Raw genomic sequence first — 14,879 nt, 5'->3', positions numbered from 1 at the left:
AAGCAACTTGTACTAAGATCTGCATTCTTCTGGGTGGACCAACATTCATGACAGCTTTGCTTTCTCCATTCTAAGGGGAGAGAAAAGAGTTTTCCAGATACAAATGAGGAATAAACTGTTCTTTTGTAGCAGAGACAGTGTGCACATCTCAGTGAGAGGTAAGACAAAAAGAAGAGAGATGCAAGGTAGACAGGGTGCCCTTAAGCTGACTGAAGAGTCACCTCCTTTTAGGAGGTGAATGTAGCATTATAGTGTGGCATTGTTTGGCATCAGGCAACTAGGAGTTAGTTATGATTTAGTGCTGTTTGCCTCAGTGCTGGTGGGGTAGCCTGGGCTGCTGAGAGCGCATGAGTGTTATGAAACTTGGGGCTGGACCAAATCACTTCGGCTCCTTTGCTGATGCTTCCATCATAGCAAATATTTCTTTATCAGCTGCCAGCAAAGTACTCAGCACCATTCAAGATCCCAGAGGAAGGTACTTGTGTTCTGGATCAGAAAAGTGAGGAGGGCTGAGTGCTCTGGAAATACGGACTTCAGAGTTGTTTCAGAATAATAATTGTTTAAAAGTCTTACAGGAAAACCATGTGGCACAGTTCTTCATTAAATATTTAATCTTTCCTATGAGTCAGGCACACCGAGATTTCAGATGGAATAGTTTATATACTAAACACTGTTATTTTTGTTTTTCCCTTTTAGGATATTATCAGCATTTTGATGGTACCTCTTGCAGGCATGAGTCCTGTGAGCCTCTTCTGAGTTGTGGAGGTGAAATGAGATCAGACAGGAATCTGAGGAGGTGGGTAGGATATAAGTGGAATTTTAATCCTAACTATTGAACAGATAAACTTCCAGGAAAGTAGTAGCTTACTAATGCAGTATTTACTGATGGGTCATTAGCTCATTACTCGGAAAGGAAAGGAAAAGCACTTACAAATGAAGGACAGAATGGCTGAGGATGTAAGAGTCCAGCTTACAAAGAGGCTGTTATTTAAAGGAGTTTAGGTTAGACAGTAAGTAACAGATTAGACAGTAACCATGCTTTCCCTATAATTATTGTCTTGCTGCCACATTCTACTTTCTCTTCTGAACTGAGGAAAAGGTTCAATAAATGTTAGAATAGGATGAGAATGTGGAACTGAAACAAAGTTGGGGAAGGAGGAACGATATTAAATTGGGTCATCATGACTTGTAGTCATAAATTTAATCTGATTTAATTTAATTAAAAAAAAAATTAAAAGAGAGACTTAACCTATCAAGTATCTTCATGGGAACGTGCTTTTTAAGAGCAGAGGGCTCTTCAGTCTGATTATTAGAAATTTTCCAAGATACGTTTGAGCTAAGAAATCTTCGTTCAGATATAAATCTGCCTCTTTTCTTACACCATCATAGTCAGAAAAAATGCATTTTCTATTATGTGTGAAGATTGAACTTATGCTCACGTTATTAAAAGGTACAAGAATTTAATTCAGAAAGGCTGTAGCAAATTCCATGGCTAGTAATGTTTGGTATATCCAACTACTTCACATGACCCCTGTGGGCTTAAAAATGAGTCTTTCCCTCTGTAGTGAAGTTGTTTTTTGATTTTTCTTTTTGTAACTTTGCATTTATTACCCTTTGAGAGTACAAAAACAAGCAAACAAAAAAACATCAATCATGATTACACAGCATTGATATTTTAAAACAAATACAAGCAGATAAATGAATGTAGTCTGTAAATTGCGTTGGAGTGAATGCTGAACAGACACTAAAACTGCTTAGGAGGCTTGACTCTTGCCCAATAGCACTGTCAGTATGCCGAAACCAAAGAAACATGGTTGAGGGCTATAAGAAACAAAGTTCCATTTTCTCACCCTTTAGTCATACAAAACATAGTTTTGTAAGTTTGGAGAAAACTGCAGTTTGTCATTTGCATCTATCAAAGTGATTCAACCATTCATTGACTAATAGAGTGTGGTACAAAAGCTAGCACTCAACATTTCAGACTGTATTTCTTTGCAAAAACAGAATCCTCCTGTATATTCTTTTACCAAAGAAAATAGTCAAGAAGCTATCCAGCTTCCAGATTTGAAGATGTAGTTAAGTTTTTACTTCAAAGAAATTATAAGTGATTTTGAATCTCTGTACAGATCACAGAATCACACAGAGTGGCTGGGGTTGGAAGGGACCTCAAGGATCACGGATCTCCAACTCTCACTGTCACAAGCAGGGCCACCAACCTCCACATTTAATACTAGACCAGACTAATGAGTGTTTGGCTTTACAATCTCATCTACCCTTTTCAAAGTATAACATCATCTGGAAGTGTCAGTCACAAGTGATAGTAATGCACATAACTTAATAGGCATATCTGTTTAAGGTTAATTAAAGCACTTCCTTGGAAGAGCAGATGAAAGAAGCCAGTACTTCCAAATTGCCCAGGGATGGGCTTTTATTCACAGGCTGTCAGAAAAATATCCTTCTGTCCCATGAAGAATTAAAAGAATGTGTGAGGTTGTGTCCAGTCACATCTACTGTAACTTGTGCTGACTCCTGACCTTTCTGGGAGTCAAATACAAGTGCAGATTTGGAAAGCATTGTCTTGCACATTACGTATAATATATGCATAGGGATAGCTTAACTTCATGGGCTGCAGTTCTTCAAGTTATTTATGTTGGTTATCCAAAATCAAGCTATCAGGATTGCCTACAGTAAAAAGCAAAAATTAAGGCAAACTCATAGTGGAATGTATTTGAACATGCTGCCATGAAACATTGCTCTGATCTCATTTTAGTTGCAAAGTCCTTAAATTAGCAGAACAAAGATTCCACTTCAGAGACTGATTAATGAGGTTGTTGCAAACTGAACATTAACTATGTGTTAAGTGTTACTAATTGGTCTTATGTTCCCTACACAACCAGTGAAAAAGTTGACCTCTTACCTTGGTGATTGAAAGCAGATGTACATGGGGGAGTCTGAAATTTGTTCCCTCTCCCATCATTTCTGTTGAAAAGGAGTGTATGGGAATGGAGGGTGTGGGCTTTATCGGCTTCATCTCCTTAGCTCAATGTTTAAATGTCAAAAATTAGGCAGTTGTAACTATTCTGTTAGGGTTTTTTTTTTTTTTTCCTTAAAGGGGAATGGATTTTAAAAAGGGAAAGATGTGATTAAAGTTGCTGTCAGCCCTCACAATTCTCTGGCAAAGTGCTGAGATTCTATGCTTAGGTAACAGTAGCAGTGTATTGAACTTTGTGTCTTTGAGTATTTGCTCTTTTCCTTCACATTCCCCTATTAGTTGCTGATATATTTTTTAACTCTTCCTCTTGCATTCCAATTGAACATGTACCATTTGTGATGAACATACATGGGAAGTCGGATATCATTAGAAATCTGAAGCATTTAAAAAAAAAAAAACATTTTGAAAACCATACAGTATTGTAGTACATGAGGAGTGGTACCAAAGCCCACAGGTTCTCAAGGTATTTTGGGAAGCAGTTAAACTGATGAAGACAATTATTTGAAATACTCTGTGACTCTGCCTGTGTGAGAGGAGCAAAGGTGATAGAGGAGTGGAATAAACTTGTTTGCATCTGTATCCATACAGTAAATGTTTTCTGATTAACCTTGTCCGTTTTATAAATTAAAATCTATGCTACATACAAGACTCCAGGAGGATTTGTCTTCCTCTTGCATGTCTGCATCTTGGTCTTCTTTCTGCATAAGTGAAATGATGCAGGAGTACAGGGTATCAGTACAGTGTCCTCATGCAAGATCTTCTGGCTGTTAAGCAATAGGCGTATTCTGTGGAAAGACCAGAGAATACATTTATAGTGTAGAGGAGGAGTATGTAGGAGCAGGATGATCCACACATTTTAAAAAGTTAATATCCAACAGTAGCTGGTGATACCAATTGTCCTTTCACTGAAGTATTCTATGTGCTTAACTCAGAGCACCAAATGTCTTGTAAACAAGTCTGAAGTACCGATCTGAAAATATTTGAAATGTAGAGATTTAAAACCTTCCAAGAAGGGGGAATTTACCAGTGCCTGACAAAGAACACAAATATATAGGATTTTACCTTTCTATGGTGTGTGATTTTCATAAGGTTCTCAAAAATTATGAGGCATGATCTCAGTTCTGTTTGCACGGTGTCCCAGGAACAGTGGCTGTATTGCCTATCTTTAAGGAAGCTGGTGATTCTTTGGAAGTACTTCTTCGTACTGAGGGTACTGCTTTTTTGCATCTGCATCTGAAAGCTTTCCGTGCTTTTGGTAGTTATTCCAACAAACAAATCTCTAATTCTTCAATTTGCTGATGAATTCCATTTTGAAATTTTTCAATATTGCTTGTATTCCAAACACCTTTGGGATGATTTTTGCTAAATAGCTGAAAAGTCTGTTGGAGGAACTCATAGATGACCACTGTTGTATTCTTTTGTATGATCTTCATAATCTCTCTGGGAAATCTGAAATCAATTGTTTCATTGAGACACTGCTGAGAAAAATATCCACCCATTTTGTGTAGGAAGTTCATGTTCTGGTGGTTCATTTTAATTCCTTGGAGAAGGCAAATGTGGTGTGAGATTTTGATATACAGTGCCAAAGTAATGCAAACTCGCACAAAACTTCTCTGAACCCAGACGGTCATGCTGATGAAGCTGTCAGTTCTATCCTTCTTGTTGTGCTGGCCCGAAAGCCTGTAGTTTCTTGTTGTCTTTTCTGTATTCAGATGCTGCTCTTTTATGACTCTGATTTTATTTTCTTGCATGACATGTTAGGTATTAATTATTTTGTAAGACCTGTGTTTTTATCAACAGTGATTCTGCCAGTTCATTGTTGGTTTCAGTTTCTTTTAGTTGCAGAAGATTGCTTATTTTTTCAATAATTTTATTAACTGAAGGAAGAGTGAGTGGTTGGTCAGTGAACACAAGCAAATTAGCATCTGATAAGGACTTTTCATCTTATTTATACTTAAATGGGCAGCCTTGCTTTATGCTGAGAAGTTTTGCTTTTACGCTCAAGTTGGCAAAGAGTATGAAAAAAAGAATCACATCTGTGACTAACAGATATCCATCCTCAGCAAGATATAATTTCATTGATTCTAAAAAGTAATGTCTTGTAGGACAAATTGTTTTGTTTGGGAAGTAGCTAATGTTTTATTAGCAGAAGAACTCTTTTGTTGACACAAGCACTGACTCGCTAGGGCATTTGTTGCTATCACTATGTCGGAAAAAAAATATACACAGCTTTGAGGACAGATGCTTTTTTTCTATTATCTGTGATAATTTGCTGCTCAGAGAGGCTTCATTCTACTTCATAACCAGATGATTGAGCCCAGTTTTTGACAGCTGTCAACCATGCTATAAGGTTACCGATGAGGGCTTGCTTACATTTAGAGTAAGACAGTTTCTGTTCTGAAGCCTCCTCCTGTGAAGATAAGTAAGTTCAGCTCATGTTGGTAGCAGAATGTCTTATTTTTGGGGGCCACTATAGCCATTGTGATGCTGGAACATACATCCTAGAATCAGGGCAGTAATTCTGTGAATATTAAGTTTGTGGGCCAGCTGATAGTAGAACTGATAGTACTCAGATTAATTAAAATGCCCCAAACAATTTCACAGCCTGCAGTGATTACAAGACCAAGATTGTGCTGCACAAGCATTGCAGGTTGAAATGCAAGTCCTTAGCTGATATGGCAAATCGCTGTATTTCTATGGATTGTTGGCTTCTTCCAGTGTGGCTGTCAGCCCATTTAGCTGTCTCTGGTAATTGCAAAACAAAAAACTTTCTGATAGAGTATCAGTTGGAGTCAGGGTTGGATTTTCAGATAAGAAAAAGTTATCAGGCAGTTAGTAGGCAGACTTGCCTCTTGTGGGAACTTTTAAGGATTGCTATATCTTCGCAAGAGCTAAGTTATTTGGTGACTGAAGTGTACGGAGTTTACAGAGCCAGAGGATGTGTCCTCATGCAATTCATCATGCATAATTACAGGGTTATTTCAAAGAGAATATGGAAAAAGCTGAAGTTCAAGAATGCTTGATGTGAGCAACAAAGGAATTCCGAGGAAATATTTTGCTAAAATTATCCTGTTAATGTTTGGGAGGATCTGTTACGATGTGACAGACTGCAGGATTGCTATGGATAAGCAGTTTCTCAAGTGAGCCACGTGAAGGCTTCAGCAGTTGCCTGAAGTAGTAGTAGAACCCTACTAACATGGTGATGCTCCTGTTATTCTTCTTGTTTTGCTACTGCTAATAGTAATATTTTGTTTTTTTCATGAATTACTTACAGCTAGAGATCTTCAGAGAAGTTGATTTATGAATGAAATTGAAGGAAGTATTGATTTCTTGATCGAAATTCTGTACAGAGAATGGAGAAGGACGTGGTAGGTTTAATGCATGGATTTGCCACAGAAATCCATCAGTGAGACCTTCTAATACTTTGTCTTACTCTGCTAAGGTGTTTTTTTGTTATTTGTTTGTTTGTTTGCTTTCTTTTTAATAATTATTTAGCTCTTTTCTCTGTTTGTATTGCTTAGTACAAATATGTATGGCTTTTAGACATGAGGGATCTAAACTTAGTTGGAGGCAATGCCTTTGTTGTGTATTTTTACAGTTTCTTGAAGTCTGTGCCCATATCAGAATGGTTTAAGCTAAACTGTAATTAGCATGTGGTGTTAGGAAGATCAGAATATCAAACTGAAATGTATTGTCATAAAAGATTACTGAAACTTTTACAAGATGGTAACCGTGAGATCTCCTGAAATTACGTCACTGAAGACTGCAGAACACAGTGCACCCAGTAGTCACTAGACACAGTCTAATGCAGTATCAAATACATGTTTCTCTGACTTTTTGATGTTGACTTGAAGTGAGAGTTACCAAGATAGCAGAGGATGTCTTTTTCAACTGCGATTGGAATGTCAGAAGATTCTAGCTTTGATTCCTTGACGGGGCTAAACAACAGTAAGTTGTGGGCTGAATCTGACCTCAGTGCACTGCTGGAAGTGTGTAGGGAGAGTTCAGTTAAGTTATAGTAATTGTGTACTTTCAAGTCATTGTATGAGATCAAAGAAATAAATTGGATTCAGTTCTAGCTTATAGCTAGAGCAAGTACATTAAGAATGTCTTTATAGTAGTACAGGAGAAATCAGTCTGATGCAGTTTTAATGACTGGCCCTGGTTTTGATAATTCAGTCAAGAATTACATGCCAGTTCATTTCACCTTCAGATGGTTTCACTATCTGCATGAAAAATCTTGGGACAGAATTTCAGTTTGTTATGCATATATGTGGCTCTGTTGCACAAGATGGAACAATAGTGACAGGTGATGACCCATCTTTTCATCTTCAAAAGCAAAACAAAAAAACAGCTTAGTGTTTCAAGGCAGAGTTGGATCTGATCTGTTGCTGAACATTTTTTTTTCTTTTTCCATTCTGTTTACACACTGTATAGAATAATCACATCCTCAATCATCTGTCTGTCATCTTCTTATCACTGTGACTTCATGGATGCTCCATGACTTACTTGGTTGGTGTGAAAAGCACTTCAAGGAGAGATCTCTGCATTTGTTTTAGGGCTTCATGTTTTCCCAAGCATCACATTACATTCTTTCCCTTCAAGCAGTTTGCTGGAGTTTGGTCAAAGGAACAAAAGTCTCTGGAAGAACTTGCTTTTTTCTAATGAGAAAATATTTTTGGTGTTGTCAAAACCAAGATCATTGTGTTATAGAACTTGTAGGTTGTTCTCACATTGGCTTAGTTGTGGTTCATCAATGTTCAAAGAACTTTTGCACTATTGATTTCATTTTGTGTCACAGATGTGAAGAAGATGTGAAACTTTAGTAGTTATATGGGAGCTGAAGCAACAGGTTTAGGAGAAGGAACTGGAGAGAACTGAGATCCCAGGTCTGAATTCACCTAGATAATGGTTAGGTTCAAATTGCCATTTAGTTTTCCTATATACAGATAAAAGGAAAGGCTGCAGAAAGGCCAGTTCCAGGGCTGTCCTGCAGTGTCCTCAACACTATAGGCTGGGAAGCAATCCTGTCAAAAGGGAGCATTGCTGGAGTCTGCTGGCTGGAGATATGGGACATGTGGTAGAATGAAGAGGATAAGCACTTTGGGTTTGTGTGGGACTTATTATGGGATGTTTAGGGGAGAAACGGGAGGTGAGGAAAGAAATGGACTTAGGGGTCTTCTTTGAGGAGGAACAAACATGAAAGTAGAGAGATGAGGGGATAAAAGGGGCTGGTTATCCAGGTGCCAGGAACCAGCGATAGCTGGGGGCCAACAGTGCCTGAGCTTAGCTGCTGCGGGAATTCCCATTGTACATGTGTTCTCCACTAGCAGACCTCTGTCATACTAGGCTACAGAGAAGAACAGGATCATAGCATCATAGAATCATAGAATCACAAGGTTGGAAAAGACCAATAAGATCATCTAGTCCAACCGTCTTCTCATTACCACTGCTACCACAAGCACTAAACCATATCTCGCAGCTCCTCGTCCAGATGCCTCTTGAACACTGCCAGGTATGGCAACTCCATGACCTCTCTTGGCAGCCATTCCACTGCCTGACCACTCTCTGAGAGAAAAGTTTTTTCCTCCTGTCTAATCTGGATGAAAGATTGAAACTCTTTACATAATTTGTGTTTGTGCAAGTGCTCTGTGTGTCTGCTAGCAATTGATGTGGTCACATGTGTATACCATATTTGCTACATGGTGTATGTACTGTATGCGTGTGCCTGCTGAGAATGCATGCTGCACCTAGCTGCTGATTGAACCTGGAGGCTCAGAGCGCTCTGAGCAGCCTCACCTTTGCTAGGCTGCCAGATTCTGTCTATAACAAATTACAGTTGTTTTCTCTCAGCCAGGGACCAGCAGGAAATTCACAGTCTCATCTAAGTGCTTATGAAGTACCCACCTCACCCTGTATGTAAGTTATTGGGGGCTGTAAAAGCAGAGGAACGCTTGCAGAGATAGAAAGAAGATTGATCTTTAGTGCCATGTCTGCCATTGAGAAAATAAAGAGGTCATAACCTACCAGAAAAGCAGAGGTGGAATGCCCTACAGAGGCTTTGTGGTTTTCTGAGGGAATTTCCATCTGGCTGCTCTGTCAAACTGGTTGTGTTAGATGTCTGTGATTCTGCTGTTCTCATCTGCTTGCAATCAGTTTTAATAAATAGTCTAACATGATTGTTCATCCATCTTGGCAACCAGTAGAATATCACTCTCAAAACCATTTCTGCAAAGATGAGAGTTATACAGTTCCTAATGCTTTCTCACTTGCAGTAGTTGGTACCAGTCTTCCTAAATTTGTATGTTTGTGTGGTAGAATGCTGCTGCAGTGGATGATAAACCAACGTGCCTGACAAGTCCAGGAGATAAGACTCACTTGGTGTTCCCATTTCTGGGAAGACTGCAAACATCACTGTGTCTGAGATGTGAAAAACCCTTGGGCCTGGATCACTGAATCCAGTAGTGGTAGGAAAAACTGTACCCAGCCAACTTGTTTACCCCCAACAGAGGAAATGTTTCATGCTGCGTGTGTTTTTAGAGATCTTTGTCAGTTAAACTGCTCTGGGAAGTAAACCTGTAACGAGTTGTAGATGATGTAGAGCTTAAGGTGATGTTTTACCACACACACACAGACAAACTGATGTAATATTTGTCTTGTACCTAGAGGTGTAATCCTGTCTCTCTTCTGTTTGGCCTTAGGACTTTTTTAGCCCCCAAACAAATCTGTCTGAGAAGCCAAGCCCTTTCCCTCTCCCTGTGGAGAAAAAAAAAATCTTGTTTTTGCCAATCGGAGAGGCTAATTAGAATAGAACTGGTGCAGGCACATAGGGAGGACTAGAAAAGCATGGCTGTTAGCAGAGGAAGATGACCTGATTTCATCAGCTGGCACCCTTCACGATATTGGAGATAGTATGTTTGGGTTGGAAGATCTGATCTTGCTAATTTCCCATGGTAGCACCTCCAAGGGAAATGCTACCTTTTCTTATCTTTTGGTGTGATGCTTGCAATTTCAACCAGATTCCTTTGCTTTCAGATCTTTTTAAAAGGAGATGTGAGACTAAGAGGATGGTATCTTAAACTGAAGAGCCTGTGCTGCGTAGAAGGCAACCTGGAGTTGTGTGACCTTGTGTCATCGTGACATCCAAAAATGTCCCAGTTTCTGGGAGGGGGAGGCTATAGCTATATTGTGAAATTTCACAGTTCTGCATTTCAAGTACTTGGGCCTGAAACTGGCTGCAGAATATAGGACATTTCAAAACTGTTTCAAATCAAACCAGTTAAAGAATGAGAACTAAGTGTAATCTAAGATTCCTAACTGTGATGTGTGCTACTGTCCTTCTTCCTACAGGGTTGATACCAGATACACATCACTGTTGTATGTTAATCAGCCTTTATGGGAATTGGAGGCTGCAAAGGCTACAAAGAGGCTATAGAAGTAGACTATTTCTTGTCATTTATCTTGAGTGAAGTGCTGTTCTGATGTAATAATTTCTTTGTACTGCTGATGAATTATTTCAGCATGGCAGTTGGCTGGTGAGAAATGTCTTGAACAATGTGGCATGATTGTTGGAAGGCCGCTAGTGATACAGAATTGCCCAGGCATGTTGAGGTGAGGACGTAGCTATATATGCCAGGTGTATTTACAATTTCTAGAAATTTACTACTTTAGCTACTGAAGGCAGTTCATGACTTCTTCCATTCAGTTTCTCAACTCCTTCTAGTGTTCTGTGAAAGCACTCGGAAGGTAGGACAGAAGACAAACTTGAAGCTAATTTTCAACTCTGTATTTTTCTGAATTATTTTTCTGAATGATTGATTAGGCTTTTCCTTAGTGAGTTCAGTGAATTGGATCTTTTCCCTGTCCAGTTGCTAATTTGGGTGAAATCTGGAGGGCTGTAATTATGTTGAGGTTTGAAATGCTCTCTCAAATTTCATTGAAATTGGATGGAGATTGGGAAAGTTATTGAAGGGAGCATGATAGGTAATTGAATTTTGGAGGCTCTTTTTCTAGGAGGTCAAGAAGTATAATTGAGATGTAATTCCACATTACACCTTAAAAGTTAATAACACACCTGGATAATAAGCCTACAGAATTAAGCATTGTTGTAAAGTGTAGTAGCAGTGGAATTTTCATGGGGCACATATCAAGTGAGGTTAGTACAGAAAGTATAGATGTTGACTTGATCAACAGGAGTAATAACCAACCTTGCTCCTACTTTATTTTTCTTCTAACCAGGCAAGCAAGGTAAATGTTAACCTTCCAAATTTTCTCTGTTTTCCCTGTGGAGATGGTTGTACTATGAAATGGTCATTACCAGCAGCTGTAATAGCCTGCCTTGATAGTGATCTTGGCTGAAGGACTGAATGTGAAGTGGTCATGAAGACTGTCCTCTCTGTGTCTGATGAGTTGTCAAGTAACTGCTAACCATAGATGCTGTCGGCTATGGTCTCCCAAAGCCCAGCAGGATTCTGGATTGCTGAGGTTTCTTCAGCAGGGCTGGTCCGAACTGGGAACAGCTCATGTTGCTACGTGTAAGTATGTCCATATCTCTCCCATCTACCTTGTATGTAGAAATATTTGGGGTCCATCCATTCTCACACCTCATGCTGTGTAAGAAATAATTCAGACCTTCTAGAACTATTATTATTATTCCTCAGAAAATCCAATGACTTTCATTCAAACTACTGAAGTTTTCTTCACTCCAGAGTAGAGAATTATTGGTACTTGATGTGTTGCTACTTGGAATTTCGTTCAAGACTTATCTGTAACAGAGTTAGGTGGACTTTCCAAGCCTTTTTCAGTTTTGCTCATTAGGAGATTATTTGGTCTATACAAGAGGAGAATGCTACTAAAATCAGTGACTGGGCCATATGCATTTAACACAGTGCAGTTAGTAAGCAGTCTAGGCTTTTGGCAGCAGTGCATGTTCTGAAATGGCTCAGCAAACAAGAGGCAAGCAAGCAGGTTAGCACATGACAGGTCAGCCTTTTGGATGGCATTTAGGACAGGATTTTTGATGTGCCAAAAGAGTAAGCCAGTTCACTGTAAATCTTATTTCAAAGGATGCAGGAAAGACAGCTCTGAAGCCCTTGACAGAATAAAAAGCAGTAGATGGCTCAGTTTCCATCTGGATACCTGCACATTAGGCAAGCAGAGTTGCTATGGCAAACTGCCACAACAGGCTGTGGTGCTATCAACTAGTCCCAGTTGCATAGTGATTGGCACTGACCATACATGACCATGGAGTACTACTCTGGCGCTCCAGAGGCCTTGGTTTTCTAACCTTTTTGCTGTGTTAAGAAATGATCAAGTCTAGAAGAGGTAGTACTCCAGAATGTAGTACCTATCTGCATAGATCCTGTTGAAAAAAAATGTGAAATTCTTTTGCAGCAATTTGTTAGCTTTTGCAACCATTCATGAACTGTCTGAACGACTGCTTGATATACTGATACTCACTGAAGATCATTATGAAGAAGAAATAAGACATTATCTTTCAAATATACCCCTATGACACATGTAAGAGTATGATTATAGAAGAGAAATTTTTTAAGCCAATGACCTGGTGGTCACCCCTTGTGAACCATGATTCTGATTTGGATTATCTGTGTGAATGCCATCTGCATTGGAATGGACATTGAATGTTGCAAACAGAAGGCTGTTGAAAAGCTGCAACTGTTTCTAATGGTGAGATCAGCAAGTTTGTGGAGAGGTTGATGACTTCTTGGAGGGACTAAAACTGGGTTCTGTGAATGAGATTCCTGTTAGCCCAGTACTCCTTTTGGCTAAAACTAACCTGACCTGGAAACCTAATGAGTTGCATACCTTTCTAAAGCTTCTTTTATAACAGACTTTAAATTCCACTGATGCTTCTGTAGAGATTTATAATAGAAATTTAGCACTAGTAATGAGAGGAGAATTGATGTTATTTTACTATGGGATTAAAAATGCACACCATATTTAAAAGACCAGAAGATTGTAGTTATGAGAGTTGCCCAGTTTTGATTTTTATGCAGCAGGATTTATCTCACTTGCAGCATCCCTGTATTGAATGGGTGAAGCAACTGAAGTTCCTCCTTCAGGTCCCAAACTACAAGGTGGTTCAAGGGGAGTCCTTGTAATTCACCACTGCATTGGCAGTTCTGATTACCTCTGATGATACCTCATGTTAACACAATAAACTAGAAGTGTTCTGTAAGCATTTACACAACAGTAGTATCTTTCTTTACATCATAGTAGTTTAAAGAAAAGGGAGGAGAATTACTTTTGTCCAGTAGATACGGTTGAGAAAGTAAGAGATTCTGGTACAGAAAAACAGGAGTCCGTGGTGCACTCCTTTGTGGTGCTGCCATTGATTAAGGTGTGAAAACAATCCCGATTGTTATGCATTTTTGAAATCTGACATGCTGTTCTGTGGTGCCCATCTTTCTGTTCATAACTCAGACAGTAGAAGAAGAGGTGAAATGGAATGTAACTGATTTTGTGAAGTCGACATTTTGGCCTTCTTAACATCTATCTGAGCTCAAAGCAGTCTTTAGCTTCTACTGTTTGCAGTATTCCTCAAGACAGCTGAAGTGTTTTCATAACAAGAGCAAGGTAGGTGCTAATTTCAGGGTGGGTTGACCCTGGAGTAAACACTGTGTAGTTACACTCTGTACTGTGTCATTTGCTTGTGTAGCATCTGTGTGGATCTTTGTTTCCCTCCCAGGTCACTCTTCAGAGTGAAGCTGAATTTGGAGGACCAATTTTGCAAGAGGACAGCTCAACCAGTGAGTTGTTTGCAGGGAGAGAGCAGTCTGTTTTTACCTCTTTTCTCCTTTACTTACTTCTTATTCCACTGAGTGTGCCAGAAAGCTGCCCTTCTTTTTGACCAGCATTTGGTCCTTTGACCAGCAGGTCCTTTGACCATACAGAATTTGGTCCTTTTTGACCAGCATTTGTTCTGGTTGTCCAGGCAACCAGGACAGCTGTGGTCTGGTCTGACCAGTCTGACCATTGCAGCTAGTTCCAAGTCCTTCACTTGTAAGTGGAGATGAGCCCTCCTCTCCCTATGTCAGAGGACAGCAAACACTTGCAGGACTCTGGTTTCATTTTCTGTCTTAGTGAGGTCACAAAGAAAAGTAACTTTTGGGGAAACCTATATCAAATTTCTGTGGTACTGAAAGAGGTAAAGTTTTCCTCCCGTTCTTTCCTATTTGATGTTAAAGAATATTTTGCTAAGCAGAGAGATAGTGCTACTGGATTCTTACCTTTTTTCTTTTTCTCTTTTTTTTTTTCTTCATATGCATCTCATCTAATTGTTTTGGGCTTCCTGTAGTTTATAGAGATGTTATTTCAGTCCATTCATTAACTTGGTGAGAGCTCTTTTTGAAGTTCATTTGAAGTGCTCCGCAGGAAGGGTGTTGACAATTGTGGTTACCTGCCAAGCAAATAATAATTACATGATGCACCTGTCCTCTCCCAGCACTGGGTAAGCAGGGAGAGGAACTCCCATCACTGTATGCTCAGCACTGCACTACTTTATTCTGGATAGAATTTGGGTGGAAGAACTAATTTTGCACCCCGGTAAAGAGAGTTGGGATGGGATATGTGCATAGGCCTTTGAGTTTTGAACAGGGAGTATCAAAGGTAAGCTGTTTCTAAGGAGTATAATTTCCGATAAGGAATATCTTGATAAGTAATACATATTATTATAATGTATATCTTTGTAAATAACAGTAAGTGGTATTCATAATGGGGCCATGAGCAATGTAGGTTCCTGAACTATATTATTTTTCTCTTATTTTTGTCGTGATTGCAAGCTTCAGATATATCATTATCAAGTGGAGAGCTAGTATCTTTGTTCAGTGAAGTAATTCAGCTTGAAAGAGATGCGTTTTCTTCTTCT

At 39.3% G+C, this 14,879-nt stretch overlaps 1 protein-coding gene across 5 annotated transcripts in view; it reads left to right on the top strand.

The window, feature by feature from the left end:
* The first annotated feature begins 677 nt into the window (after window positions 1–677).
* Window positions 678–14,879, top strand: part of MOB3B (MOB kinase activator 3B) — a 78,374-nt gene continuing 64,172 nt past the window's right edge. For 4 of the 5 annotated variants that reach the window (XM_031557392.1, XM_031557389.1, XM_031557391.1 and 1 more), the window contains exon 1: window positions 678–796. The gene's annotated coding sequence lies outside the window, so the exon portion shown is untranslated. Of the gene's footprint in view, window positions 797–6,266; window positions 6,361–14,879 lie in introns of all 5 variants that reach the window. The other variant, XM_031557393.1, reaches the window with a different exon arrangement.

Source organism: Meleagris gallopavo, chromosome Z (assembly GCF_000146605.3).
Source record: "Meleagris gallopavo isolate NT-WF06-2002-E0010 breed Aviagen turkey brand Nicholas breeding stock chromosome Z, Turkey_5.1, whole genome shotgun sequence".
Classification (NCBI taxonomy): domain Eukaryota; kingdom Metazoa; phylum Chordata; class Aves; order Galliformes; family Phasianidae; genus Meleagris; species Meleagris gallopavo.
The sequence above is the reverse complement of the archived record's forward strand: the minus strand, read 5'-3'. Positions and strand labels throughout refer to the sequence as shown.